Raw genomic sequence first — 26953 nt, forward strand, 5'->3', positions numbered from 1 at the left:
AAGAAACAGCCACGGTCTACAAGTGTTTTCCAAGAGCAATGAAGTTAACTATTTTTTCATAATACATTCCTATATCTCAGACAGACTAATTGAAATTCATTATAAATTAATGCTGCAAGATAATGTACAAATACGTGTTTCGAATCCCACTGAATCGTTGGGGATTCTCTTCAGGGCCTACTGCAATATCTGTGACAAATGAAACAAAAGAGAGAAAAAGGAAAAAACCATGAGTGATGCGATTTATACAGTTTTGCAATTCAACCCGGGCCCGGGCAGGTGATTAAGTACACACAGTTAGTAGTTTTACAATTCGTGTGTTTACGCTGTTCCCACACAAAGTCATCCAATTGTTGTGATTTGGTATGTTTGGTTGAAGAGCAAGCTCCACATGTGCCACAGGAGTGGTGTCTAGTCATGGCAGGGAGATTCCATCATTTGGTTTCCTGGGGTCTCTGTTTTGCTCATGGCCATGTGTTGAACAGCTGGTCACGAAGGTTTGTCGTTTGTTTGGGAAGGATCTAGACCCAGTGAGTCGGTGTTGAGGATCCTTCAGTTGTGCTTGATAATCTTCTTTATTTGGTTAGATAGCGGGGTAAAAGTGGTGCGCATGTGATTATGTCGCTGGTTTGACATTCCCTAGTCTCCAGGAGTCCTTGTCAGGTATTATTTCTGGCACGTTTGCTGGCTCTAGAGATCACGTCTATGGGGTAGTGCCTTGAGACTCAAACTCTTGTACCTTGCTGCACTTCTGCTGAATCCTCAAGAATTGGCCATAAGGTAAGTTCTCTCGCAGGGCTTTTGGGTGATAGGTCTTAAAGTTAAGCAGACTGTTGCAGTTGGTCGTCTTTCTGTAGGTTGTGGTAGGCAAGTAGCCGTCTTTGAGGCTTATGAGTAGGTCCAGAAATGGGATTGCCTTGTCACTGGATGGCTTGGTGAAGCGTAGGTGGGGATCCTGGTTGTTGATCCAGTCATGGAATGCAGTGGCAGCCTCTTCTGTTGCCTTTCCAGAGGATGAGGACATCATCGATGTACCTTTTCCAGGTGATGAGATTCCTCTGGAAGCGGTTTGTGTCTGTGAAGATGTTGGTGGCTTCAAAATGACCCGGCTAGGCTCGGAGCTAAGGTGCTCCCCATGCTGGTGTCTAGTACTTGGTGGAATAAGTTGTTAGTCAGTGCCAGCGTGATTGCATCGATGACGAAGCTGGCCGGGGTGTTGGTGGGTAAGTCCGCCTCTCGTAGTAGGTTTCCCACTGCCTCGATGGTGGCATCCTGGTGAATATTTGTGTATAGTGCCTCTAAATCGAGTGTGAGGAATAAGTTGATCCCCTCTGTGTTGTCGCCATTGATCTCTTAGATCAAGATAAGGACGTCGCAGGTGTCTTTGAGGTACACAGGGGTCACCTGGACCAGTGGGCGTAAAAAATGGTTCAAGTCTTTTGTAGTATTGAGTGGTGTTCAGCTGCTGTGAGCACTCTTTCCCGTAGTCCTCGAGGTCCAGGTTCACTGTGGCGCCCCCTTTGTCTGCGGGCTTAATTATGATTGTGGCATATTACTTAAATGAATTGATTGCCTCCCAGGTTTTTTTAGACATATTGTTGTAGGTTGGTCTTGTTTTTAGTAGGTTAGCCTCCTTGAGAACCACTTTCTCAAACATTAGGACCTCACTGGGGACCATTCCACCAGCGGTGTGGGTAAATCTAGACTGTGGTCTCAGTCCTGTGTCGTTGTGCTCAAGTCTCTTTGAAGAAAGACTTGAGTTTTATTTTGCGGAATAGTTGGTGTAATTCCTCATTCATCCTGAAGTTGTCTTCTTTAGATGTAGGCACAAAGCCTAGGCCCATTTGCAATACATTTGTCTCATCTGTTGCAAGTTCCCACTTGGACAGGTTGACGATCAGCTTTTTTGGTGCGTATTGCTTGTTGTCATTCTGGGTTTGTTCTCCATGTCCTGCCCTTGTAAATGTTTGTTCCCTCTTCTTCTTCTTCCTCTGCCTCTTCCCCTTCCTCTGTTCTGAAAAGGATGGGGAGGGTATTGGAAGAATGGCTGCTGGAACTCTGGTTGTGGGCCATAAAGGGGGGATACCACATCGGTGTGCTTGTTGCGGCATGGTTGATTGGGGTATCCATACATTGGGGGCATCAGTGGTGGTGGAAGGAGTACTTGTTGATTTCAGTGCCTACCCACCTATGTTTGCTGAAATTGCTGTTAGATGAATGTCCAGAATGCTGAGAGGTGGACGAGCCATCATAGGACAAGGCATTGTTGTCAGTGGATTGGAAATCCTCCTTGATGTAAGGGTAGATTTTCTCCCTATCAAATCTTTTGATGTCCTTCTGCAGCTTAAAGATCTTCTGTTGGAGAAGGTAGTCTCGATGGTCGGACATTTGTGCGTAAATTTCCACCAGGCGAGTCTTGAAGGCTGATGGACTATTCCTTACTTTTAGACCATTCTCTGCCATGTTGATTTTTATTATCAATGCCTCTGAGAGAAGTTTGGCGGTACTAATAATTAGGATAATCCAGTCAGGGTGCATTTCCATGCAATCTGGCTCCATTCTCGTCTGAAGAGCGAGCCCTCTAGGAAAATCCTAGGTGCTGTGCGTACTAGCAGGCCGTTGGGCGCTGAATTTACTTGAATGTACTCTGTCATTACAGACCCGTGAAGAGCAATTTTCACTTGTAGTTTATTGAGGGAGGCTAGTGAGTTCCAGTCACATTGTAAGCTAGCTCTGGCTGCATTGCCCTCATAGTCCAGTAGTGAGGGTGTCTTTAGTATTTCAGCCACAATGTCTTCACCAAATCTCAACCCCATATTGTCCTCCATAGTGGTATATCCCCCTAGTACCCACCGTCATCTTTCAAGAGGTTATGTGAGAAAAATAGGTTGAATATGGTGAATGCAGTGTGAATGCAGTAACCATGAAAGGAGTTAAAAGCTTTTAGGATAAAGACTGTCCCCGATGGTTGACGACCAATCGATGTTGAGGAAGACTGCCTCCAAAAATCAACACCACTAGCATGAGTAATCAGGAAAGGGGGTGAGGAAACCGCAGTAATGTATTGTAGCTTTTATACCCAAAGATAGAAAGGGACATACAGGAACAGGAAACAATTATTCAGCCATGAAAGAATGGGATAAGACTGAAAAAGGCAATGCCATTCTATATATTAGATTGGCCAGGGAAGACATTGGAAAGTTCTGGCCTGGAGTTAATGGCTCTCAATTCCTTTAAACAGATTGTGCAAATTCTGGGGCCATGTCTATGCCATGTGTTGAGGTCACTGTCTGCAGACCTCACCCCCACATGCCACAGCCACCAAAAAGTCCACATCCCTAGGAGAGCTGAGACACTGCCAGTCGGCACACCCCAAACACCAAAGGTCTGGGACACTAACCTATGTTTCAGCTATGTATCTGCCTCAGATTACCCAGAGTGCTGTGAGGGTGAAAAAAAACTCCCTTCATCAGGAGCAAGAATTGTGGGGTACATACAGATTGAGCGTGTAAATGTGTCCTCAAATGAGCTAGAAAGTTTATTCCTAATTTTAACCTGGAAGTTACTAAACTCAAAAAGTCAAAAAACGCTGCACAGTAGCTAAAATAGATTAATTTTCATAAGCAAAAATATCACATTTGGATACTTGATCAACAAGATAAAAAAAATCTGAATTCTGTGAAATAATCTTGAGTGGATGTCAACAGCCTGAACGAAATTCTCTTTGTAAATGAACTCTTAGTATGACAGCACCTGAATTAGGCCCATCTGAAAAAAATGTCACTTTTGCTATTCCTAAATAGCGAATCGTAAAAAAAACGCTATTTGGGAATTGCAAAGTGAAATGTACATAAATTGAGATTTCCAAATAGCATTCCCACTGAGTCGCAATTGCTATTAGGAAATCTCAAATTAGAAAATCATTAAATTGTAATTTCATAATAGGAAACACACAACTTAAACAAATGGGCCCAATATACCAGTAAACCCTGAGCCCTGAATTCAGAGAAAATAAGTATACTGCTCTAACAATGTTATACTTTTCCATGACACAGATATGCCCAGTCATACCACCAGGTTCACAGTGACAGGGATTGAGCATCCCTTGGGCCATCACACACATTCCCACTACTGTCCTCATTGGCCACAATGGAAACATATGCGCTGCCAACAATGTACACAAGATCTAGCTTGCATCAAACATGATTAGCAGTTTAAGTCCATACTAGCGGCAGCACTGAATCTCAGAGGTCCAGAAAAAACATACTGCAATTAAAGCAGACCCTGGACTCACACACATATAGGACATGTGTTGGTTCGTGTGATGTCCTTGTCAGAACAAAATATTGCTTAGGACAGTTAGTGCTTAATTTGTGGCAGTGGTTTCCAGTGCTCGGTACCAGCACTTAATGTTCAACATCGGCACCTGAGACAGAACAACAGTTGTTTATCATCTCAATATGTATTCAAAACCACTAATACTAGACACCCAAGCCATTCTTATGGTTTTGAGGGCTCATACAGTCTGAAATGTCACATAATGGCAATGGCTGGTGGTAGCCTGCTGACGAGGGCCCTGCCACTTATTTTTCACAAATCGAGCACTAGCGACATTTGAACGTTTAAATGTTGGAAGGCGCATAGATGTCAAGGAAGCTGTATCCTGTATTCATTTTTCTCTAAACAGATCCCTTTTAGGGAGGTGTTAGTGCTTCTTGGAACACCATTGAAACTGATTGCCCTTTGCCATTACAGCAATGAGTACATTCAGATTGTGAAACTACTCTGATAGCCTTGCTGTAGATTATGTATTATGAATGTGGCAAATTGGAAACCGCTTTGCCAGAGGACTCCTGCAAAAGGGAGTTCCTATATTTCAGTGACTATTAATTCAGAAAATGGAGTTGTTTGCCATTTTATTTTGGGTGTAAAGAGGTCTCCCTTTTGGTGATGCAAACTGCATGCTTCTGCCTATCTAGGTGAGTAAATGCAATCCTATGGCCATAAGTACGGAAAGTTGTGCACATTGATGGAAGTCTACAGCGCTACAGCACATAAGTTTATACATTTTATACGCATATTTAAAAAGAGTCAAAAACCGATGATGTCATCATCACCTTATTTATCACCCTGTCATGAGGAGGCCAGATTTGTTGGAACGCTGAAACGCGACCGCGTCAACACTTTCCATAAAGAGGAGTTTTTATTGCCATTGACACAACTTCTGATTCGGGTTCTGTTTAATTACTTTTTGAACCAACTGTGTCTGACTACCTCGGAGTGTACCCCCTAGACTTAATAGGAGGACACCTAGCTGTTGCTTTAATATTTTTTGCTGGGTGAAGAAGAAATTATTTGTGATTAACTTTTTTGTATAAATTTGGTGTATTTTGTCTTTATTTGTGTACATATGTATGTATATTTGTGTATAGTGTAAAATTTGATACGGAAATTTGTGGAGAATAATCCCGTGTGATTACAACAAATAAAATATGTAATCACGTCCTCACACAGTAGTGATGGTTATTGTAATTTGATAGTAGCAGACAAGTGGACAAATGTCACAAAAATAGGAGAATTTAGAGTCCCCTATCACTCAAACATTTGGATATCTAGTCCTCCTTTTACCACTTCTTCAGTTTGCCTGTCATCATCACCTTAAGCACAACATGACAATATGAAATGATGCTATGTTTCAACCTGTGGTGTAGAGATAAAAAGCTTAGTCCTATTTGACATGTGTACTTGAGGGACAAGGTACATAACACACTTCATAATACACTTCTACGGGATATCAACCGCCCATGGGTAACCGCATCTACGTATGTGACGCAAGGAAATATGACGTGACGTTATTCCTGCCCATTGCTTGAGCCTGCTTTCATTTGGTGCTTTGACTTCATGCAACGACATATGATGCTACATTAGTACATCTGGCTTTGCATTCAATTCTAGTGGTGTATGACCAGTTTCTGTCCCTTCACGCCCAATTTGTAGCCATCCTCAGGTGTTTGGCACTAGGCAATGCGAAGCCATTCATCACTCTGCTTGAAGGCAATTATGCAAGAGATTTTGCACAATGAGGTTGATTGACACTGCTATCTCTGATGCTTTCTATAGAGTGCATATCTGCGCAGACGCACAGTGAACTGGGGGCCACATGTACAAAAGGTTTTAGTGGTCGCAAACATAGAATAGGGCTGTTTGAACCTGGACATTATTTAGGGGTTGCCAGGGGTCGCAGCTGTGACCCCTGGCATGAGCTTTGCAACCTCTGCCAGAGTCCCTGTGACCCCCTAGCACAGTTATATCAGCAGTATCACTTCACTTCATGGATTTTGCTGAGCAGGAGCGTGATACAGACCCTCTCAGTCCCCAAGGTGCAGGTTTGGGCAGACTGTCTCCCAGCTTGGGGTTGTGAGGGGGGCACTCAGCCACTTCCTTAAGGTAATCTCCAGATCTGTCAGTAGGCTGCAGCCTGCCATGTGCCTGTGTGCAAAGACAGTGAGACTGACGCTATTCTGCAGAAACGAAAGTAACAATAGAGTGCTACATTTTCTGCAACATTTTAAAGCTTTTTTTTCCTTAAGAAGCCGGTTCAGGGTGAAGAAGGGGTCATGGGTTTCCTTTTTCAGGAATGGGAGTGAGCCTCAGAGGATAAGCTAGTCGGGTGGATTAATGTAGGTAGCCAGTGAGCTTGCCCCATTTACCTAGTGCCACAGTGTTAGCCTGCAGAAATGGCAAGAGGGCTGTTTTTTGATATCCTCTCTTGCTCCCTCCATCTTGGTAAACTGAGCCGGTATCAGCATTTTTCGAGGCATCCTTGGGACTTCATTTGGTAAACAGGTGAGCACAGAAGACCATGTCTTGCATGTCACTACCACGGATTGCTCTCAAATGCAAAATAAAATAGCCCTCACTGCAACTGGCATGAACAGATCATTTTACAATGCTGGTGGGGCTTCCGGTTGACATGAATATATTGTCTTGCGATATACCTGTTTTGATTATCTGTTGTTGTATCATTTACAAAACCAAAAACAAAATAACATGAATTTTAGAAAATTAGTAATATTGTCATTTACAGGCTATTGCTGCACTGTAAGTGCAGCAATCAGCCATTACAGCAGAAATATTTTGTGTGGAGTCCCTTATTTCGACTTTAGCTTCATGCAGTTGCAGGATGGCAGTATAAAAATCATTCCTTCTGTCTGAGTTCATGGCTTCTTCTGTAAATGTACGCAAGTCTGACATGCATTTGATTAAGATGCAGAGCTACCCTTTGTGTGACTGAACAACTGAAGGTCACAGAGCCAGGTCACACAGCAGGGGGTGGCTCAGACGTCAGAGGTGAGCTAGCTATCAGGTGACAGAAGGTGTAACACAGGCCTCTGGCGGTACAAAAGGGGGTGGTGATAGACGGAGCATCTGAATCAATCAAACACTCACATCCAGTCAAAAGATCTGGGTTTAATCCATCACCGTTCTTTAGCCTACTCTGCCACCCCAGTTCAGAAATGGCCATATGCAAATCAGTCTGACCCTGTGCCTCATGGGAACAGTCCAGCCCGAACTGCCAAGCCATGTCTTCCCTGGACCGGAAACAAGCTTCCTAGGACCGGTTTCTGGCATTTCAGCCGTCTTCAGCCCGGCTTGCTTGAATCCAGTGGCAAAGTGAGCAAGGGACTCACGTCTGAGCATACCCTGCCACACTTATGGCGATGGATTAAACCCAGATCAGTTGACTGGGGGTGAGTGTTTGATTTGCTCAAACGCTCCGTCCATCATCCCCTTTTGTATCGTAACACAGGCCTCTGACAGCAGTGGTATCTTCCAGACCTCACTACTCCATTGCGTGACTGGTTAGAAATAACACATCTCTACCCAAAAAAGGGGCACAGGGGCACAGGGACGCTGAACCTCCTCTGAGAGCAGGAAACTCTTCAAGTGCAGCTCAGCCACAAGTTTTCTGTCACTGCCCACCCTGGCAGAACTCTCCTGGGAGTTCCAGAACTAACTTTCTGGCAAAGTTTACTAACACTTTGTGCCTGGCACGTGTCACAAACGTGATGCAAACCTGGAACACAGTGTTCTGTTGGGATTTACTTTACCACTCAAGTCATGATTTGCACTGCAAAGGTGCACGCAGTAACAGAGAGTAGCTGCATGTGCTCCTTTCCTTGAAGGATGTGTCCAAAAGGAGGACAAGGGTGTTCCAATGCAATAATCCTTGGGTGTTGATACAATTTCATATCTACTAACATTTGAAGATGGGGATTTGCTGCCTGAATCATGACTACTTGTGGCAGGGGTAACAGTAGAGCAAGTTTTAAAAGTCTCCATACTTTTCCAACTTTGCACGTGTGTTGCACTGTATAGCACCCAACACAACGGAAACCTGTTAAAGTATGTCAAGGAATAGTTGTTGTACTGACAGCATACCCTTCCTGTACAAAACCTATGCCACATTTGCACTAGGGAGCAAGTGTGTGTGTGTGTGTGTGATGGAAGGCCTTCTAAAGGTTGCCAGCAGAGGGCGAAAGAACACCAGCTACATATATTAGTACATATGGTGCTGTTTTTTCCCTCCTGTTAGTTGCTCTTTGCTGTGCCAAAAGGTACTACATTTGGCACTTTGTTTTGCAAGGGCACATTAGACGGTTAATACTTGTATTAGTTGCAGTTATGAAACAACTCTGGTTCTGAAAAGTGCTTTAATTCTAAAGCCCTCATTTATAGACCTCTGATCTTAATAAAATATTACAATAAATGTGATTCAAATAGGTATGTTCATTTAATATACTTTTTACAGAAGAATTATGTTAACAGATTAAGAAATGCAATAATACCTGGTCTTGGCACAATAAAGTGGTGCCCATTAGCAACACCTTTACATGTTGAAAGGCGCAGATGTCACATGTTATCCCCCATTCAATTCTAGTTTTTCTGCAATATCAGAACTACTAATTTTGGTAATTACCAGAATTGTCATATTGCCAGAAATGCTCCTACCAATGATCTCTCAATGATAGCCTGCATGTCTATGCACAATGTGTCTATTTTATCCTCATATCTTTTTATCTCTGTTTCTATTTCACATTCTCTTTGGTCTGTCTTACTATTCCTAGCAAAATGTTGTTAAAAAAGGGAATTTGTTCACACAGGCTCGTCAAGATCCTGTTGCGAATCCCATTTTAAGAACAAATGTATTTTTGTGCCAAAAATGGGATTATGCCGGTTGGGGAAACCACAAGTGTTTGCTCCTATGGTTTGCAGTTCGTAAAGCCTTGCAAAAATAGAGGGGACACATTGTGCATCCTCTAATGAGGTGTAAGATATGCCATTCATGGGCCATTGCCCATACCTGGCAATTTGATGAAAATTGAAGACACTCTAGTTTGAGAACCCCCAAAATTAAAAATTTACAGTTGAGCAATTCAGTCCCATTTTGGTGGCCTGATGAAGATCAGGTCATTAGTGATGGAGACAGAAGTGGAGGAGACAGATAAAGATTAAGAACATCTTTAAGGCTTCTGGAATCAGCCCATCTATTGTTATATATAGATGCCCCTCATCACAGAGTTGAAGGTATATGAACAAGTCTTTGTAGAGGCAAGGAGGCACTTTAAAATCCGAACACAACGAGGAAATCAGAAAAGAAGGTATAATGTATGTGGAACTATTCCACGCCCTGGCCTCAACCTAAAATGGGTGATGTCCTTTAACCAAAGCACAATTTCACTGTTAGAGATGCTTGACTGGGTAAAGTAAAGCATTTTTACTCTACCCTGGATATCTCCATTAGGAAAGTAGTTTACTCAGTGTAGTCATTATACAGGGCATTACCAAAGTAAATTGCAGAGAGCTCCATAGCTCTGCTGATACACCCCATTCATGACCAGCCCAGCATTGCTTCCATGTCTCAGGAGTACAAAATTCCATGTACAACCCGAGCATTGTTTTACTTCAATGAACCCTAATTATGGCTGACATTGTAGTCCAACTCGAGAGCAGGATGGCCCTTTGTTTGTGATGTGGCTGTAGAGATGAGATCGGTCAAAAGCCTGCACAAATGTGTTCAACCACTTAACCTTACATGCATGCTTACATATATTGTGACTCTGGCCATCACAATAGTGATGTAATGCATGCATGGAAATTGCATGCTGACAATGCTAACATTCTTATCACTGAAATAATCATTTCAACAAAACTCTTATACATACTGGAAAAAATGCAATCTGTTTGAGAGATGTGTGTGCAAACCTTTAGCAGTAATACCATGTTTTTCATGGGTTAACTGCTCTTCTTATGAACCATCAAGAGTAAATCAATATCATATCAGAATATCCAGGTTTTTTATGCATTGTGCATAACAACACTGGTGCTAAACTTGTACCTATGGGCATATAAAGAGGCAGGTGTTGCAGATAAAGAATCTGTCCAGGGAAGGAGCGATTTGACCAAGATCACACAAATTGTTAAGTGGGATGAAGGCTCAAAAGATTGGATGGTATATAACGCATACAAAGGCCTTTGGTACAGGAGGGATATGTCACATGGATATTTCGTATGTTGGCAAAGCAACTTGGATGGCATACTTTCTGGCAGTGGAACTTTGGGGGTCACATTCTCTCAATCAATCAATCAATCAAAGTACTTTTAAAGTGCGCTACTTACCCGTGAGGGTCTCAAGGCGCTGAGGGGAGGGGGTGCCGCTACTGCTTGAAGAGCCAGATCTTGAGGAGTCTTCTGAAGTTGAGTAGGTCTGCCGTAGGTGGGTAGGGAGGGTGTTCCAGGTCTTGGCGGCGAGGTAGGAGAAGGATCTGCTGCCGGAGGTTGTTCATTGGATGCGGGGACAGCGGCGAGGACGAGACTGGCGGACCAGAGCTGGCGGGTGGGGGTGTAGAAGCTGAGTCTGCTGTTAGGTAGGCTGGTCCGGCGTTGTGGAGTGCTTTGTGTGAGTGGGTGAGGAGCTTGAAGGTGATCCTCTAGTCGACGGGGAGCCAGTGTATGTCTCTCAGGTGGAGGGTGATGTGGCTGTGGCGGGGGACGTTGACGATCAGTCGGGCGAGGCGTTTTGGATGCGTTGTAGTCGTCGTAGATGTTTGGCTGGGATTCCTGCGTAGAGTCCGTTGCCGTAGTCGAGTCTGCTGCTGACGAGAGCCTGTGTCACCATTCTTCTTGTTTCGGTCGGGATCCACTTGTAGATCCTGCGGAGCATGCGGAGGGTGTTGTAGCAGGAGGAGGAGACGGCGTTGACCTGTTTAGACATGGAGAGGAAGGAGTCGAGGATGAATCCTAGATTGCGTGCATGGTCGGTGGGTGTCGGTGCTATTCCCAGTGTGGTCGCAACTGTACTTTTACAGTACAGAGGTAATAGTCACACAATAGTATTCAATTGATGTTGCTGTGCCATGAAAATACATGTACTGTAATATTACATGCAGTACTTTTTTCATTTGTCACCCCGAGTGGGATGTATGCCCAGACGTGGGTCCCATGCACTCCATGCCACTGGAGTTAAGCTATCCTGGTTAATGAGGGGTGAAACCCCCAAACCGGTCCTAGGATGCTTGTTTCGAGTCCTTGGAAGACCTGGCCTGGCAGTTCGGGCTGGACTGTTCCCATGAGGCACAGGGTCAAGACTGATTTGCATATGGCTGGGTTCAAACTGGAATGGCATGGTGAGCAAAAACCGATGAATTTAGGCCCAGATCTCTGTACTGGGGTGAATGTATGACATTGTTCTGCATTCTGTCCATCAATTGTTTTTGCATATTACTTGCAGTGTCATAATGTGTTTTTTACAGCTGCTTAACAGAACGATTTTCCTTAAAAATTTAGTCATGTCTCTTCCTGGAGTTAAAGGATGTGTGAGGTCACTTCCTGTAATGTCAGGAGGCGTTGGGGCAAAATGTGTGATGTCACTTCCCCTACCTCTGGCATCTTGGTGAATCTACATCCATGTGTTGAAGACCCCTAAATAGCATTTTGAAATGTACTAACCATATTTTGTCAGTCAATAACCTATTAACGAATCGCAAAATGCGGTCTGCGAGTCAGTATTACCAAGGGGCATGTTGAAGGCATCCCTCCCTAATAGCAGGTCGCAGGAGGATGTATGAATGTTTGTGACTGGAATGAGGTCACAAAACATTGGCATTTTACCATCTACTTCAAATAGGTCGTTATTCAGTTGCAGATGGGAATGGGTCCCCAACTGATCCCTTTCCTTTTGTAAATGGCTGCAAAAACCTTATTTAGGAGATGGCAGGGGGTCCCAGGGACCATTGCCTACTCTTAAAAAGTGAAACTGCAATGTTTTTTGTTTTTTTTAGACACATCCCATTTTCTTTTAGGGAAATGGCCTATATTTAAAAAAACAAGAAATATTGCTTTATTTGAAAACAAAAACAAACATGGTGGTCTGCACCCAGCAGGCCACCGTCCCTCTATTTTTAGCGATTCCCAATGGGTTTAAATCTTGACCTACATCATGAATATTAGTGATTCACCCCATTAGGAATCACTTATTATCATATCATCAGGAAAGTCTCCAAATCAGATTTGGCTTTCCCGTATCCGATTAGTAGCCCTTTTTTTGCGACCGAATCGTACCAGGGTCCGGACGACCAAGTACGATGCGAAGATCGAGTAAGAGTCAACCAAATCGTTTCCCAATCCGATCCTGTATGTACAACTAATTTGTAGCCGAATCGTACCGCAGGTTGGAGCCGGATTATGACTGAGCGAGTACGATGCACAATTCAGACAGCCACATCGACACGGTCTGAGCGAGACAAATCGGCTGTTGGATTGTACTTCAGGGGGCTATAGCAGGCCCCCCTTCACCCGGGACCCTCCAAATCTGTCACACGGGTGTTTCCATGGGTCTCCTCGAACCAAGCATGCACAGTGTGGTGGACACCATGGGGTGCCCGCCACAAGGGTTGCGCTTTTCACCCACCCACCCACCCACTGTGCATGCGTCCAGTATACATGCTCTCATAGAGTTAAATGGGAGTCCGAGCAAACCGAGTCCGTAAGCATACGGGTGCATTGTACTTGCTTGTTTAGACTCCAGGAGCACAATTCAATTGTAAAGCCCTCCGGATCTGAGTCGTAAGGAGTACTTTCCTAGCAAGATCATAATCAGGCCCTACATTTTTGAAAGACACATTTATACATATGTTTTAGTGACATCCTAAATGTGAGTCGCTACATCGTAATTAGCAATTTGTAAAATGAAACCTACGTACATGTGGCCATAGGCCTTTACAAGGAGTTGATTACCCCATTTTTCAATCCCACTGTACAAAGGGAAATACAGATAATGAGGCCAGGAATGCTGCACATAAGGGGGGGAAAAGACAGGTCTATAAGATGCAGGATTGTGAAAAGAAATTCACACTGTCTCGTACTTGAGGCACTGTTGCCTTGTGCTGTTCCATCCATCGCTTATATTTTTTTCTTTTTTTTTGCAGCTGGTGCCATCAGATTTGATCCAATGGTAATAGCATTTCCTAAATGCCCATTTACCATTTAGGAAATGCTATGTACATGCGTTTAGGAAATTGCAAATTGGAAATCCCTATATCCTATTTCCTATTTTGAGAATCTCAAAATGCGATTTCTACTGGGAAAAAAATCTAATTTTGCAACTCTGCTAATGGACTTGTACACAAGGAAATGCAGTTTTGCATTTCCTAATAGCCACAATAGCTTTGAAAAGGTAGCCAGAAGAACACATACTCTCATGTTTAATATTATTTATACTGTAACTTCTCACTTGGACTAGTTATGCCTGTAAAATATCTTAATATGCATTTGTCTTTAAAGAAGTAAACCACATTTGTATGAATATACCACTGGTAATTGCCCTCAGTCAATTTGTCTCTTTTTTTCTGGCTGTAACAAGAGCAAACCTGTCAGAGCTCTTCACTCTCTTGACCCTTCCATCACCTAGCTTCCAGTTTAAAGCTGTTAACAATTGGTTCATAGCTGGACCTAAAGTACCTCAAGGTTGCTGCTAATCTGAGACATTTGCGGTTCACTGATAGAATATTGATCACAAAAATATTGATGTAAAATATATCGAAAAAAAATAAAGACTACAAAAATATCGACTCCCATACCTACACAGGTAACTACAAAAATATGCAATCAAAAATATCGATGTAAATAATATAGATGTAAAAAATATCAATTTAAATATACATATAAAATAAAAAAAATATATCAAATAGATTAATTTTATTATACATTTTAACAAAATGTTACAAATAAACTTTCAAAAAAGATAAACACACAAACATAATAATTTATACATATATATGTATATTTAATTTAAAATAATTAATAAACTATTATCTTAAATTTATTTTAAAACTGAATTTATAAAAAAAATATATCATTAATGTAAAGTATAAAAACAAAATTCTATAATAAATTTTAAACATTAAACTATTAAAAAATTTAAAACAGTAGGGAAAGTGTTGGATAGCAAAATATTTAAATTTACTATTCCAACTTCATTGACTGCAACAGTAGAGAAAATGTTGGCTATTGTAGGAGCCAAAATTACTATTCCCACTCCAGTGAGAGCAACAGTAGGGAAAGTGTTGAATATCGAGGGGAAAACATTACTATTCCCACTCAAAAGAATGCAACAGTAGGGAAAGTGTTGGATAGCGGAGGAGTAAAAATTACTCTTCCCACTCCAAAGAGTGCAACAGTAGGGAAAGTGTTGGATAGCGGAGGGGGAAAACATTACTATTCCCACTCCAAAGAATGCAACAGTGGGGAAAGTGTTGGATAGCAAAGATTCAAAAATTACTATTAAGACTCAAAGAGTTAAAACTAAAATCATTCAAATAAATAAACAGTATTTTGAAGTAAAAAATCAAATATATTAAATATATAAAAAGAAAAAGTATTATAATATTAATTACATATAAAAAACCTACACATAATATATAACATAAAATAATAATTAGATGAATTAAAAAAAATATATTTTAAACTTGAAAATATTTACAAGCAAATAAATTACTTAATACATAAATGTATCTATTGTAGTTCCTACCCTGTAACACCACACCAATAACAAAACACTTCACATTTTTAATGAAAAATGTTTAAAAAAGTAACATAATTGATAATTAATTAAAAAAATATTAATTTAAAAAACCTAATACACATTAATTGACTATACACACTTTAAGACTACGATATTGACAACACAAATCTAAATTATATTCTAAAATAATAAAACACAATTAAAACTTATTTATAAATTAAAAACTATACCTATTAATAACTAATAATAAAGTAATTTAAATGTATATGTAATACCCACCCTTTACCCCTTTAAAAGTAAAAACAACAAACAAAAAATAGACAATTAGACACAATTCATATAAAATATTTAACATTAACATTAATTGCAACTATATATTAATTAATTAAATACAAATTACTTCCCACCCTTTTCTTCTCTAATCACCAAAACACACACCTACAATTAACTACACAATTACCATAATTACTTACCAATTAATTAATTAAAATTAATTAACAGCCAGTAATTGATACATCAATTAAAAATAAATTACTTCCCACCCAACACCTATAAACATCACAACACACACCTGAAATTAATTACACAATTACAATCCAAATTAACAACCAATTATTAATTAATTAATATTAAATTACTTTACATATTTACCACTATAAAATCTCAGTTAAACAAATATTAATCAATAAAAAATAATCAATACATTTCCTAAAATTGAATTACTTCCCAACCTACTCTCCTATAAACCCACAACCCGCATCGGAACTGAAAACACCAAATTCAAATAAAAAATTAGATAATAACTACTAGAAATGTAACACATACATTAAAAATACAAACAATTCTTTTACGAAAAACATACAAAACAGATATCAAATATATACTAAAATACATAACATTAATAAACAAACAATAATTTTTAACAACAATATTTTTGAAAATGATATTAAACAAGTCGATATTCTTGACCACAATATTCTTGCAGTCGATACTTCTGCCCACAATATTTGCAACTCGATATTTGTGCAACTCAATCGTTTTGATTCAATATTTTGTCTCTGCCCCTATAACATTGCCAGGCAGTACAAAGTGAATCTTTCAATGAGCAAACAGGGCACGGGTTGGTAGTTATAGAGTGTCCACCTACAATGAGTCTAGGTCAGTCAAAGTTAAGTACATTTGCTCGGCCATGATCACCAAGGTAAGTGCAGATTGCAATGTAGTGACCAGAAACAGAAAGACAGCTGTATTTCACTAACCGAGTTATATATACACTTCAACTTGTAAAATGTATATAATGCGATGGTACTACTGAATATAGGTGCCAACAATAAAGTGGTACAAATGTTTTGAAGACAGAATATCGAAGGGCAAAAAGTTGAAAGTGAAGTGCTTATAGGGATATTTAGATTTACTATTTCTAGCTCCACTCACACTCTGTAGATGGACCTGGTGATGTGGATCATTGCAAGTGGGAGAAATGAACGGTTCAACACTTCCAGCTGGCATCACAGCCCCGGGGAGCCAGGTGCCTCGCCGCAAAGTTGCAAATGGGAGGTGCTGAGCACATACTGAAGCCAACCTGTCACCTGCGGTCTCAGTCTTCGCTGATGCATTTTGTCCACCATGACCTGCTTCCACCCACTCCAGCTATGTAGGACAGGGGCATTAAACAAGGGGTCTGCAAATAGTGTTGGAACCCGGCACGACTACAGGGGGGTAAGCAGGGGGGAATGTAGAAAGGATAGCCCCTAATATCATAGCAGAAGTGTGTGGTGAGGCCAAATATGGACTCCACATAGAAGAAGGGGCTCTGCATGCAGAACCGCTGCTGCTCCCCATTCAGCATACCTTGCGATTCGCATTGGCCCCTCCAGGTATGGAAGATGGGGACATTACACAAAAGGCCCACAGATGGTGTTGAAACTCGCCACAACTGTGGGGGGCAGGAAGGGGAAGACTATAGGTGTGCTGCCCCTCATATCGCAGCAGCAACAAGTGTGGAGGTTGATTGTAGAGTGAACATGAGACAAGGGGCCATTTTGCTGCTCGCACTTTGACATACCCTCCAAGAAAATGCCTCAGTAGCACATAACACCACAGGAGGGGCAACAGTTTAGACTGGGCACATCTAAGAAGTTGACTTGGATGGGTTGAAACCATCATCGTTCTTTAGCTCACTTTGTCACCCCAGTTCAGACCCAGCCATATGCAAATCTGCCTTGACCCTATTCATCCTGAGAACAGTCCAGCCTGAACTGCCAAGCTGGGTCTTCTGTGAATGAGTGTCTGAAAAGTTTCAGAACTCCATCAATCATCTCCTTGTGTTTGCCCTTATTTGTCAGGGTATTCACCAGACATTGGTCCCTTGCTCACTTTGCCACTGGATTTAAGATAGACTGACTGATGAGGGGTGTTACATCGAAACCTGTCCCAGGAGGCTTGTTTCCGGTCCAGTTTGGGTTGAACTGTTTCAATGAGGAACAGAGTCAAGACTGATTTGCGTATGGTTGGGTCTGAAATGGGGTGGCAAAGTGAGCTAAAGAACGATGATGGATACAACGCAGATCTGTGACTGAGGGTGATCATCTGCAAAGTTTCAGCGCTCCGTCCATCATCTCCTTGTGTTTGCTTTGTTCACCCTAAGTTGGCAAGGTATGCCCAGACGTGGGTCCCTTGCTCACATTGCCACTGGATTCATGCTAACCTAGCTGATGAGGGGTGTTACCCTGAAACTGGTCCCAGGGTGCTTGTTTCTGGTCCAGGGAAGACCTGGCTTTGCAGTTTGGGTTGGACTGTTCCCATGAAGAACAGGGTCATGACTGATTTGCAAATGGCTGGGTCTGAACTGGAGTTGCGAAGTGAGTTAAAGAACTATGATGGATTCATCCCAGATCTGTGACTGGAGGTGAGTGTCTGAAAATTTTCAGTGCTCCGTCCATCATCTCCTTGCGTTTGGTTTGGAAATAAAGTGCCCGGCACAGTAATACATCACATCTAGAGCCAGGTCAGCTTGCTTAACGCAGCACGACACATCCCATGTCACACAGATCAAGCAAATGAACCGGACCGCTATGTCCAATTTCACTCGATGAAGAACATAACTCCTGCTGCTCCTTCCCCTCCACCCAGCAGTCCAATCTCCTCTCTGCACTGACACTTTTAGCCATCCAGCCCTATTTAATACCTTCAGTGTGTAACTGATCTCCAGTATGTCCCAAATTTGCATTCTCATGATAAGTGTAACTTGGCATTGATAGAGACTTGCCACGTGTCACAGTGGGTTCTCAAACAAGTAGTTGTTGAATGTGCAGCACCAGTAGAGCTGTACCTTCACTGTGTCAAGATTTGTCTTGGGCGCCAGTCCAAGTGACAACCATATCACAGTCTCTGGTAATACTCTGCAACTGAGCATCCCAATCATGTTGCACAAGAGGCTGAGGGGTCAGGCTGTTGTATGATGATAGACTGTCAACTGTTATGGTAACAACCACCTCTCCTTGACCGTGGGTTCATTTTCCAATAGTTTGCAACATATACTTGCACTTCACAGTTAATAAGCTGCTGACCATAAAGGACTGTGAAACAGAGTGACAACAAGCTGTCAATGCATTAATGCAAGGAGAATCACTAATTTGCATTAGTTTAACCCCATATGCATGATGCTTGGCAGATTTGTCAATCACAGACGCAAACACACACATACTTGTGCAGCACACACATGCTCGCCGGCCGAGGACTAGCCATACCCACTTACTCCACCCTTTAGCAGGGGTTTGCAACTCGGAATGTCCTATCTCATAGATTCCCATGTGGATGATAACAAATAAGTGCCTGGTAGGTGCACATTTCAAAGTCCTTTTTTCCCAGTGCTTAGCATTTGAATCATACAGCCCATTAAAAACCTTCCCTTGGCTCCCTACCTCTGTATCTCCAAATGAATACACTTGCCTGGGATACTAACTGCCAACCGTCCTTGGATCCGAGCACATCTGCTGCTGTGGACAGCCAGCCTCATGTGCACCACAAACCTTTCCCCTCTCTTCCCAGGATGGAGTGGGCCATGGAGGATTGTTCCCACCCGATGCTGTGATGAGTTTGGAATGGGTGGGGTGCAATAATAAACAGTGGACCCTTACTGATTGACAAGCAGCCTTCGAAACCTAGGGCTTATGCTTAAAGCAGCCACGCTGTTTTTAATCAGTGAGGCTGCAGTGCATCATTGGGGCAGTGCCTTACAGTGTTGTAAGCCACTGGACACCAGGGCTGAAATCAGGTAAGCCCTATAAATCCTATGACAGCAGGCACATTTGGCTGTTGAAAGTGGCCAGTTTTGCCAGACCCTCGCACAGAGCAAGGGTCACATGTGTAATGAATCAAACATTTGTAAAAAGAAATACGAGATAGCAATTGAGGCAGAAATTGAAGCAAGGGCAGAGCCCTGCCTCCTTAATCAAGAAGTGGAGGATCTCAGATGCTGATGATGACGTAGCACAACCATGAAAAAGGCTGAAGGGGATGGTGCTAGACATGGACAAAATCAAGTTCTAAATTGAGGATATGGAAGAAGTAATATTCAGATCCTGTGGTAACAGAATGAATAGCCATGTGCCGCATGGAGTACTAGGTGGAAAAAATGCTCTACAACATTTTTGGAGTCACTCTCCTGTATGCTGAAGGCAGAGTGAGTACATTGTGCTTTGGCACCAAGACAAATCCCAGGAGCTCTACCGCATTGTAAAATTGCTCAGCTCTAGAGCCAGGGACACAATTTTGAAAAATGCACTATCCTGTATGAGTGCATGACTTTATCATTCTCTCCGGACTTCACTCAGAGTGGCCTGGATGGCGTTGCAAATTGTCCTCTGTTAAAATCCTTTGTCCCATGGAAATTCTATGTCCCATGCTCTACCCTGGCAGATTCCAGTTTGTTCTGGATGGTAAACCTTTGCTCTTCTCTGAGCTTAAAGAAGCAACCTTGATTCTCAACAAACATGACAAAGACAGGAACATTTCCTCTCAGGAGCATAGAGATTCTACTGAACAAGGGCATCCAGATGTGGAAAAGAGTACAGCCTCGGATGATGCCTGCTTTCACCGTTCAGTGGGAGTAAATGGTCCTAGGGCGGCTGTGCCACAGCTTAGTCACAAAATAAACCTGGGCTGTTAATGGAATGCCACAGGAATTAACGTGTTTGCCGCTCGGATGGGCTCTCCTTAACTGATTGGATTTCATCTTTACTGGCAGAGGAGACATATTTTGTCAACAATGCTTTTCTGGCCCCTATATGCAAGGTACCCTATACCTCTCAGCTACCTGTTTCTACCTATGACTATGCATGGCCTTTGGTTCTGCAATGGGAGGGGGAAAGAAAGGAGCTGTTGTTTTTTGTTACCTTTAAGCATACAAATCTCAAAAACATTATCAGGTTCTTCTTCCTATGGCACCTCATTCTTTTATTAGTTATGTCCACTCCTATTTCCCTTATAGGAGATAGTTACTCATCCTGACAAATCATCCGTGGGTCTGAAAGGTCTCTCCTGGATTGTCAGGGGATTGGGTGACCCTCACGAATGCTGCCCAGTCCTGGTCCACTTTGCAAGGCACAGGATTAATATAGCATTCCTACAAGATAGATATCTGATACCCTCAAGACACCATGCTTTCACCAAATCATGGAGAGACCCTACATACTTTACATCCTACCCCACATATTCCAGAGAAGTGGCGATCTTGAGTAGTAAATTGACACACTCACCACCTGCATACTATCACAGAGGCTGAAGGGAGGTACATAATAGTACAAGGCTTCTTGGCCAACACCCACATCACTTTGTTGCACTCCTACGGTCTGACCATGGACAAGTTCTTCACCAATATAATAACTTGCATCCATGTGCAGGACATGAGTTCCATTATTTGGGGAGAGACCACAATGCAGTCTTAAATTGACTACTGGAATGCACCAGGGTTCTTGCCGGAAAACATAACAATGGCCAATTGGGTTTTGTTAAGGGACGTTTTATCACAGATAATACACGCTTATTTTTCAACATTCTATCCAAAACCTCCCACATATCTGACAACTTAGTCGCAATTGCACTAGATGCGGAGAAAGCATTCTATAGGGTCCACTGGCCTTTCCTCGGTAGGGAACAAATTGTTCCCTACCAAGAAGATCCACTAGGAAAGGATCCATCCTCTAGGCTAAAACTTTGGAAAATATTTTATAATTGATATTCACTCAAGAGGTGGGTCTATAATTTCTACAATGATGCAAATCTTTACCCTCTTTGAGAATGAGGCAAATCAAACCTTCTAAAAAAGATCCAGAAGCTTTGCCAGTATGTAAAAATGAAGATATAAGAGCTGTTAATTTTGGAATGAGCAGATGAGAGAAATGTACACAACATTCTACCGTGAACCCATACTGCCTGGAGCGTTATCTTTATGTATATGTAATCCTGTATGCAATTCATTGTGTGAAACGTCTAACTCTAATGGGTCAAGATTTAGTTGTGTATCAAAAGATTTATTTTTAGTGGAAAGATAATCTGTAATTTCAGTATCTAAAGGTGAGGTATCTGGTGCATATATAGATTTGTAGATATGGTGAAATTCTTCTAAGATCTCTGAATCCTTATATTTGAGATTCTGTTGAGTATCTAGAATTGATTCAATATTAAGTCTATCTATTGTGTCTGACCTTGAGAAAATGTACAAGTAGCTTGCCTGATTTATTCTGACCTCCATAAACGTTTGTGCTGAATTTTAATACATATAATGAAGCATTCTTTATTAAATCTGAATTTTCTGGCTTTGAGTTAAGATAAACATTCTTTTGACCTAGAAATATAGTAAGAGTGTTTCAATCTTTTTATTTTTGCGAAAACTTCAGCAGCATAATTAATGATGAAGTCCCAAACAACTTCCTTAAAGATGTCCCAAATAGTAGAGAAAGGTAAATCATCAGATTCATTAAAATAAAAGTATTCATTAGAAAAAGAGGTAAAGGAGGAGGGAAATGTAGGGTCTAGAAGTAGAGAGTTGTTAAAATGCCATTGCTTAGGTAAATTAGGTTTATTAAGCATGTCTAACAGAATGGAAACTGGAGCATGGTCCAAGATTAAAATAGAACCAATGTCAGCAGATTGTAAGGTCTGTGAAACATTATGAGATACGAAAAAAAAATTGACTGAGTTTGCTGTACCAGGGAGAACTAAGTAAATTCTCTTATGGTGGGATTACAAAGTCTCCAAGCATGTAACAGTTTCCACTGCTTGATAGTTGGTATACAAAGCTTATGGGCTTTTTTCCGTGTGAAGAATGCAGAGGAGTTGCGATCAATAAAGGGATCTATAATCTCATTGCAATCCCCTGCCAAAATAAGGTTATCCTGAGGACATTGTAGAAGACTTTTTGTAAGGTTCGTCTAAAATAAAGAATCACCAGTAGATCGGGCATACAAGTTAAATAGGGTAAGTGGAACCTTTCCAATCAACAATTCAGTAAACAGCCATCACCCCACATCATCAAATTCCTGGGAGATTAGTTTAACGCCATTGGCCAGATGTAGCAATCATTTTACCGTTAGCAAATGGGGCAGAATCGGCCCGTTTTCAAATTGTAAAAAGCCTTTTGGGATGTATCACCCCAAAATAGGGAATCACCAAAAATTGTGATTCCCTATTTAGCGAATGTATTTAGGAATCGCAATTTGAGATTCCTTAAATGAAATGCAGGAAGCAAAAAAAAAAATTGTGACCTGCCTTTAAGGAATCACAAATTACCACCAACTTCAAGTTGATGGAAATATGCGAATTCAATGAAAAATGCACAATTTTGTATTTTTCAAGGTGCAATGTGGCATTTATACATGCCTTTAGAGCATGTATGTGCGTCACATGTGCACACATGCATATTCCAGGTGTGCAACAGGGTGTCCATTTGCCACCCTTGCACCCTTGAAATTGCATGCACACTTTGCGAATACCTATTGGGTACTCGCAAATTGTGAATGCTATTCCCATTCATTCCTATGGGCCTCTCTAGTCCCATAGGAATGAATGGGAAGCCATTCCTTATTTGTGACTTGCAATGTGTGAGTCGCAAATAAAGAATATGTAGGAATCGCAATTATTATTACGAAACCTACATACATTGCATTTTGCGATTCCATAATAGCAAATCGGTAAAATCCGCTATTATAGGATCATAAAATCCAATATTGATACATGTGGCCTAAAGAGATTACGGCATAAAGTACCAACTCCATATCTCTTACTGTCTCCTGGAGTAAAGAAAACCAAACCCACCCAATCTCTTTTTAATTTTAAAGATTAATTTCCCTTGAGGTGTGTCTTTTGTATTAGAGCTATGTCAGATTCTAGCATAGATAAATGCGTTAGAACACACTGTCTTCTAATGGAAGCATTTAAGCCTTGTATATCCCATGAAGTAATTTTCAATGAATAGAAATTTCAATGTGAAGGGGAAATAAATCACCTTAATCATGTAATAGGAATAGTACAATGCAAACCATAATAATGTCACAAAAGTTGCTTGACAAAAAATATAATCATAGTGAAGATAGAAAAAACAGAGAAAATGCTGATAGAAGGAGTATAGTAGGGGCAGAGCAGAAAAGAGAAAGAAAGTTCAAAAGGAAGAAAAGGAAAAGGATTAAAAACAAGACTAAAGACACCCAAAGGAATACACATACCTAAAAAATTCCCAAAAAGTTGGGGGAGAGAAACCAAATGGAAGTGTGGCATCCAGACTCTGCAGATGGAAAACCCGGACGACCGCAGTCAACGTGATGTGAAACAGTGACAAGCACATAGAGTAGGGTATCTAAAAGGGAAAAACAAAGAAAACATATCCAATTTTACACATTAACAACAATATCGAGCGTAAAGCACAAGGAAATTAAACGGATGCATAACAACAAAATCCATAATATTGAAAGAATTAACTCAAGTGGAATGCTAAAGATCTTCAAGAATTTATAAAATCTCTCAATTTGATGGGATCTTCATAGATGGTTGAGCTGTTTCTGTAGGTAACCTTGAAGAGGCAAGGGTGGAAAAGACCATAGCAAGTACCCAGAGAGCGAAGATCTGGTCCCATATTCAGGAGTTCTTTGTGGCTATCAGCTCGACTATTGGCGTAGTCCTGGGAGAAAAACAAAGCGTGACCTGACCAGGAGATACAATTTATTGACTTTGACGCTGAAAGGACTTTGAGGTGGTCTGTGTACTCCCGAAAATACAGGATTTCATTACAAGACCGGAGGCTGCATGATGCATCATCTTTTAATGCAGTCACAAGCAGCCGCACTACATCATAAATAGGCTGTGGGGTTTTAGGTTTAAACCTATAATAACTGATAAAACCCCACTGAAAGAAAAATAGCCCTCACCGGTGAAAACATATAAACACTGAAAAAACACCTACAAAACCACAAACTAAATGCCATTCAAAGAAAGGAAAAAGAAAGTAAAATAAGTCATTTTGTTCTTACTGAAGGGGTCAATAAAATGTAACTTTGTTATACAAGCTAGCAGTAAGAAAGAGTGGCTAACATTATTCTGCTTGAGTTTTGTTCTTTAGGGATGCCACTAAAATATTGTTTCTTCTTCCTGTTACTTTTTTCAGTTTTATGGCCTTTGGTCTAAAGATGCAGGGTTTAGTTTCACGTTTTAGGTTTAGTTTAATTATTTTATAAACTGTAGAGAATCAGGACATATCAAACTCACATTTGATATTTTGTCTGCTTTATATTTTTTCACTGGTAGGTAAAATGGCTAGTTTCATAAAAATCTTTCCTAATATGTGTCATCAAATTTGCCCATAGAGAATCGGTACAAACCCTTAATACATCAGACCATAGTTTCTAGTGGGTCAGTATTAATAGCAGGTGAATTGCCAACACCTCAGGCTTTAAACATTAAATGCAAGGTATAGTGACAAGTATATATATATATCACCAAGCATCTGGGATAGTGGTGAAAACGTGACACCAGACTTTTCGAAAACTGGAGAAGTGTGGCTCACTGGTTAGAGGAGGCAGACCCTGATGCAGAGGTCAGACCCGGGACCAGGGTTCAATTCCCGACGCGGCAGGGTCTTGAGCCCAAAATGTCCACGGACTCGATAATTCTCGCCTCGGTGCCTATTCGAATCATGGGTTCACACTCTGCAGCTCTGGGCAATAGCTTGCTTAATCTCCACTATGGCCCCCGCCGCGGCGGGATGCCTGGTCTTCACCTTGGGGATGCCCAGTAGGGGTAATCTCGCAGGGAAAGCCAGGACGGGTTCCCAAAGCAAGCGCTAAGAGACCTGTCGGTGATTTGGCGCTGTATAAATCGAAATTAACTTGTTATGCTCTGCAAAAAATGTTCTTTCCAAGTTCAACAAAGATTGGAGTGATATTGTTTGTATTTGTAGTGATTCAGCTACGTATATAAAAAAATTGTGATGACCTGTCAAAATAGATACCCGAGCTGAAGTGATTCCATGTAGGAGATTCTTGCCACTTGTTAGATGGTATGCTGAAAGCATCTTTACAATTTTCAGAGTTAATGAGGGATGCTATTGACGTTTTAGTCCATTCTGGTGCACTGTTTTCTTATGCCCAGGAACTAAGACGCAAATATTTATCATTTCGTGCTTTATGTGACATCAAAGAAAGAGTCATCCCAACTGTGCCCCTTAGCTGACGGTTCTCAGCCCAAGGGGCTATGAATGCTGAGAGGGCCTTTTTACAGAAGTTTACATGGAAAGGAAAGCGCGAGCGCACATGACCAAAGACTCACTGAAGAAGTATTGTATGGTGTACTACAATAAGATTAATTTGCAAAAATCTCTTTGGACCTCATATACACTATACATACACTGTCTATATACTTAGGGGCACATGCATCATTGAGACATTTTGCACTTCTTAATTTGCGAAAAATAATGAATCGCAAATTAAGAATTGCAAAATGCTATGCATCATTTTTTTCGGTATTCATTTGTGATTCGGTAAAAATCTCAATTTTTACCTAATCCCAAATAAATACCGAATTCTTAAGTTAATTTTCGCAATTCCCATTGATTCCTATGGGCCAAAGGGCCCATAGGAGTCAATGGGAAGCATTAGCAAATTGCGAGTGGCACTTTGAAAATTTCATGGGTGCAGGGGGGGGTCCAAAGGACCCCCCCAGGCACCCCTGAAATGTATTTTTCGCATCATGTTTCACACACACATGTCCTAAGGACATGTGTGTCCGTAACATGAATGTTGAAAAAAAAGCATTTTCAGCATTTTAAACACTTTTTCCACATTTACCGAGTGGTTCAACTACTCGGTAAATTTGACACCCTAATTGCAATTTCGCACTTTTAAAAGTAATGATGCATTGCTTTAAAGAAATCGCACATTTGCGACTTCTTAAAAGCAATCGCAATGTTAGAACTCGCAAAAAAGTTACGAATTCTAAAATTGCTTCATGCATCCCAAAAAGCACTTTTGGAATAGCAAACGGCCGATTTTAAGGAATCGCACCGTTTGCGACTCCAAAAATGCTTGATGCATGTGGGCCCATGTTCTTTCAGTGCAGAAAGCAAGCAATGATAAAATCAAAACGTTCCATAAACACCAGAAAAACACTTTTTCTGTTGTTTTTAGTGGCGTGAAAATGTGTAACCACTGATAACAACTGTTTTTTAAGATATTGAAAACACTGAAAAATCCCCACCAGAATTTACCAAAAATAGAAACTGAAAACAGGACAGCCTAATCATAAATAAAACAGTTCTAGAATGGAATGAACAGATGGTATGAATGGCATGAGCACCAAACAGACTGCCTCTTTTAAATGGGG

The 26953-nt window shown here is 41.2% G+C and overlaps 1 long non-coding RNA gene across 2 annotated transcripts in view; it reads right to left on the reverse strand.

The window, feature by feature from the left end:
- LOC144767836 (uncharacterized) overlaps positions 1-26953 on the reverse strand; it is a 75434-nt gene that overhangs the window by 36733 nt on the left and 11748 nt on the right. For both annotated transcript variants that reach the window (XR_013598356.1, XR_013598357.1), the window contains exon 2: positions 23806-23936. This is a non-coding gene — a long non-coding RNA (uncharacterized LOC144767836). The remainder of the gene's footprint in view (positions 1-23805; positions 23937-26953) is intronic.

The sequence above is a fragment of the Lissotriton helveticus genome, chromosome 7, assembly GCF_964261635.1.
Source record: "Lissotriton helveticus chromosome 7, aLisHel1.1, whole genome shotgun sequence".
Lineage (NCBI taxonomy): Eukaryota > Metazoa > Chordata > Amphibia > Caudata > Salamandridae > Lissotriton > Lissotriton helveticus.